This window comes from Oncorhynchus masou, unplaced genomic scaffold, assembly GCF_036934945.1.
Source record: "Oncorhynchus masou masou isolate Uvic2021 unplaced genomic scaffold, UVic_Omas_1.1 unplaced_scaffold_1700, whole genome shotgun sequence".
NCBI classification, from domain to species: domain Eukaryota; kingdom Metazoa; phylum Chordata; class Actinopteri; order Salmoniformes; family Salmonidae; genus Oncorhynchus; species Oncorhynchus masou.
Genome location: NW_027007156.1, coordinates 47,128 through 52,500, shown reverse-complemented (window position 1 = coordinate 52,500; position 5,373 = coordinate 47,128). Strand labels below are relative to the sequence as shown.

The window sequence follows — 5,373 nt, the reverse complement described above, 5'->3', positions numbered from 1 at the left end:
TCTACACTCTAACCACTAGACTAACTGCCTCCTCTAACCACCCGGCTACCTGCCTCCTCTAACCACTCGGCTACCTGCCTCCTCTAACCACCCGGCTACCTGCCTCCTCTAACCACCCGGCTACCTGCCTCCTCTAACCACCCGGCTACCTGCCTCCTCTAACCACCCGGCTACCTGCCTCCTCTAACCACCCGGCTACCTGCCTCCTCTAACCACCCGGCTACCTGCCTCCTCTAACCACCCGGCTACCTGCCTCCTCTAACCACCCGGCTACCTGCCTCCTCTAACCACCCGGCTACCTGCCTCCTCTAACCACCCGGCTACCTGCCTCCTCTAACCACCCGGCTACCTGCCTCCTCTAACCACTCGGCTACCTGCCTCCTCTAACCACTCGGCTACCTGCCTCCTCTAACCACTCGGCTACCTGCCTCCTCTAACCACTCGGCTACCTGCCTCCTCTACACTCTAACCACTTGACTACCTGCCGCCTCTACACTCTAACCACTAGGCTACCTGCCTCCTCTACACTCTAACCACTAGGCTACCTGCTTCCTCTACACTCTAACCACTGGGCTACCTGCCGCCTCTACACTCTAACCACTAGGCTACCTGTCGCCTCTACACTCTAACCACTGGGCTACCTGCCTTCTCTACACTCTAACCACTGGGCTACCTGCCTCCTCTACACTATAACCACTAGGCTAACTGCCTCCTCTACACTCTAACCACTGGGCTACCTGCCGCCTCTACACTCTAACCACTGGGCTACCTGCCGCCTCTACACTCTAACCACTGGGCTACCTGCCTCCTCTACACTCTAACCACTGGGCTACCTGCCTCCTCTACACTCTAACCACTAGACTACCTGCCGCCCAACACTCTAACCACTAGGCTACCTACCTCCTCTACACTCTAACCACTAGGCTAACTGCCTCCTCTACACTCTAACCACTAGGCTACCTACCTCCTCTACAATCTAACCACTAGGCTAACTGCCTCATCTACACTCTAACCACTAGGCTAACTGCCTCCTCTACACTCTAACCACTAGGCTACCTACCTCCTCTACAATCTAACCACTAGGCTACCTACCTCCTCTACACTCTAACCACTAGGCTAACTGCGTCCTCTACACTCTAACCACTAGGCTACCTGCCTCCTCTACACTCTAACCACTAGGCTACCTGCCTCCTCTACACTCTAACCACTAGGCTACCTACCTCCTCTACACTCTAACCACTAGGCTACCTACCTCCTCTACACTCTAACCACTAGGCTACCTGCCTCCTCTACACTCTAACCACTAGGCTACCTACCTCCTCTACACTCTAACCACTAGGCTACCTACCTCCTCTACACTCTAACCACTAGGCTAACTGCCTCATCTACACTCTAACCACTAGGCTACCTACCTCCTCTACACTCTAACCACTAGGCTCCCTGCCGCTGTTCAACAGAGATAGAGGGTAGAACCATAGAGTACCATACCAGTAGACTATAGAACAGGCTACGGGACAGTCCAAATCAACACAGAGGCTGTGTTTCCACAGGCAGCCCAATTCTGATATTTCGCCCAAATTATTGATTGGTCGAAAGACCAATTAGCGGCAAAAGAGTTATACAACATAGACCTGTAGATCCATCAACATAGACCTGTAGATCCATCAACATAGACCTGTAGAGCCATCAACATAGACCTGTAGAGCCATCAACATAGACCTGTAGATCCATCAACATAGACCTGTAGATCCACCAACATAGACCTGTAGATCCACCAACATAGACCTATAGATCCACCAACATAGACCTATAGATCCACCAACATAGACCTGTAGATCCACCAACATAGAGCTGTAGATCCACCAACATAGAGCTGTAGATCCACCAACATAGACCTGTAGATCCACCAACATAGACCTATAGATCCACCAACATAGACCTATAGATCCACCAACATAGACCTATAGATACACCAACATAGAGCTGTAGATCCATCAACATAGACCTGTAGATCCACCAACATAGAGCTGTAGATCCATCAACATAGAGCTGTAGATCCATCAACATAGAGCTGTAGATCCATCAACATAGACCTGTAGATACACCAACATAGAGCTGTAGATCCATCAACATAGAGCTGTAGATCTACCATTTATATTTTCAACAACTTTGACTTCACTGAAGAAAATGGTGTACTTCTTCCTCAATACATTTTCTCTCATACCCAAAAGTACTCAATACATTTTCTCTGATACCCAAAAGTACTCAATACATTTTCTCTGATACCCAAAAGTACTCAAAACATTCTCTGATACCCAAAAGTACTCAAAACATTCTCTGATACCCAAAAGTACTCAATACATTTTCTCTGATACCCAAAAGTACTCAATACATTTTCTCTGATACCCAAAAGTACTCAATACATTTTCTCTGATACCCAAAAGTACTCAATACATTTTCTCTGATACCCAAAAGTACTCAATACATTTTCTCTCATACCCAAAAGTACTCAATACATTCTCTGATACCCAAAAGTACTCAATACATTCTCTGATACCCAAAAGTACTCAATACATTCTCTGATACCCAAAAGTACTCAATACATTCTCTGATACCCAAAAGTACTCAATACATTTTGACAGGAAAAGGGTCCGATTCACACACTTATCAAGAGAAGATCCCTGGTCATCCCTACTGCCTCTGATCTGGAGGACTCACAAAACAGAGAACATCCCTACTGCCTCTGATCTGGAGAACTCACTAAACAGAGAACATCCCTGGTCATCCCTACTGCCTCTGATCTGGAGGACTCACTAAACAGAGAACATCCCTGGTCATCCCTACTGCCTCTGATCTGGAGGACTCACTAAACAGAGAACATCCCTGGTCATCCCTACTGTCTCTGATCTGGAGGACTCACTAAACACACCTGCTTTAAACACAAATGCTTTGTTTGTAAATGATGTCTGAGTGTTGGAGTGTGACCCCTGGCTATCCATAAACTTCTTATTTTTTTAAACAAGAAAATTGTGTCATCTGGTTTGCTTAATATAAGGAGTTATTTTATTATTCATACTTTTACTTTTGATTCTTAAGTATATTTAAAACTAAATACTTTTACTCAAGTAGTATTTTACTGGGTGACTTTTACTTGAGTCATTTTCTAAGGTATCTTTACTTTTACTCAAGTATGACAATTGAGTACGTTTTCCACCACACACACACACACACCACACACACACACACACACACACACACACACACACACACACACACACACACACACACACACACACACACACACACACACACACACACGAACGCACAGGCAGTAATGCTAAAGGACACCGACTGTGTGTGTGTGTGTGTGTGTGTGTGTGTGTGTGTGTGTGTGTGTGTGTGTGTGTTTCCAAATGGACATAACACTAGACTACGTTACATTACTTAGACTATGCCTGATTTACACGTTGTGTTGACAAGACGCTTCAATCATGTCAGTCATCACACAAGTAACACAGTTCGCATGACAAGACTATAACAATCACCAATTTATTAACCAGCTATCTAACAGAAAGTAAAAGCGAATCACCAATGTTTAATATGTTAACATAAATAACATTGTAGCCTAAATGGTTTCAGTGTTTAGATTTCAGTCAAAAAAAAAACAGAATAAAAAAAAATAAAAAACTTACTTTACAATGGAGAATATTGTGTGTTTGTTCGTGAATTATTCCCGTTGTGTAAATCTCCAAGTAACTGTCTCCGTGCGTAAGGTACAAAAAATAAAATAAAAAAATAAATCCGTTTTAAATTCCGTTCTGTTAAAAAAAGTGTCGCAGTCGAAAATAACAAAACCGTGTCCCACGTATTGGTCAACCGATCGCCGTTTGGAAAACAACACAAACTCCAAATGACAGATAGTCGGGACTGGCACGGAAACAAAACTTGCCCCGGTTACGAAATTTTCTTCTTCTCCTATTTCTCCGGAGACAGCGAGTGCGTTGTTGAGCGTGTCACATGACCGTGGCGTAGGGCGGGACTGGAGTGGGTTCGCAGGGGAGACGAGGGGTGGGGTCGGGTCCGGTCGGCTCGGCTCGGGCGGGGTGGTGTGCGCCTTTTATATTAACAGAGAGGGAAGAGGAAACTTTGGGCGTGACGCGGGCGTCAGCTCGAGAACAGGACGTGTGACGTGACACACAAGGAACTAAACCAGAGAGGAGCGGTCAAGGGAATCACGAAGAATTGTCTAACATGTATTAGATTATAGCCTAGAATATGAATATATATATATATATATATATGATTGTTATATATATATTTGGCCTCAAGTTCTTTCTATGTATGTATACAATTACAATGGATAATAATAGCAGAACACACATATTTTGTGGCCTAAATTGTACTACAAGATACAAATACCAAGCCAGGCAACCACACCCTGTCAGAAAAAAGAAATGCAGATAGTAACTGACACCCCTCTCTCTCTCTCTCTCTCTCTCTCTCTCTCTCTCTCTCTCTCTCTCTCTCTCTCTCTCTCTCTCTCTCTCTCTCTCTCTCTCTCTCTCTCTCTCTCTCTCTCTCTCTCTCTCTCTCTCTCAAAATACAAGGGCTTTATTGGCATGGAAAAACGTATGTTTACATTGTCAAAAGAAAGTAAAATAGATTTTTTTTTAAAGTGAAATTAACAATGTAAAGTAAACATTACACTTTACAAAAGTTACAAAAAATAAATAAGACATTTCAAATGTTGTATTATTTCTCTCTCAACTCGTTATTGGAAAACATCTCAATTCATAATGGCGTTATTGGCAACATGGAAAACATCATTGCCTGTGGAGGAAAAAAGTACCAAACATCATTTAGAGACATTTCAAATGTTATAATATAGATATATACAGTGTGCAAATAGTACCAAAGGGAAAATAAATAAGCATAAATATGGGTTGTATTTACAATGGTGTTTGTTCTTCACTGGTTGCCCTTATAATTGTGGCAACAGGTCACATATCTTGTTGCTGTGATTGAACAATGGTATTTCACCTAATAGAGTTGAACAAAATGTGATAATTTTTTTGAATTCTTTGTGGGTCTGTGTAATCTGAGGGAAATATGTCTCTCTAATATGGCCATACATTGGGCAGGAGGTTAGGAAGTGCAGCTCAGTTTCCACCTCATTTTGTGGGCAGTGAGCACATAGCCTGTCTTCTCTTGAAAACCAGGTCTGCCTACGGTGGCCTTTCTCAATAGCAAGGCTATGCTCTCTGAGTCTGTACATAGTCAAAGCTTTTCTTAAGTTTGGGTCAGTCACAGTGGTCAGGTATTCTGCCGCTGTGTACTCTCTGTGTAGGGCCAAATAGCATTCTAGTTTGCTCT

At 43.6% G+C, this 5,373-nt stretch overlaps 1 protein-coding gene across 1 annotated transcript in view; it reads right to left on the bottom strand.

Annotated features, from left to right (window-relative positions):
- The window catches only part of LOC135531993 (Krueppel-like factor 3), a 46,503-nt gene extending 42,410 nt beyond the window's left edge, over positions 1-4,093 (bottom strand). The window contains exon 1 of the mRNA XM_064959676.1: positions 3,693-4,093. The gene's annotated coding sequence lies outside the window, so the exon portion shown is untranslated. The remainder of the gene's footprint in view (positions 1-3,692) is intronic.
- Between the last annotated feature and the right edge of the window lie 1,280 nt (positions 4,094-5,373).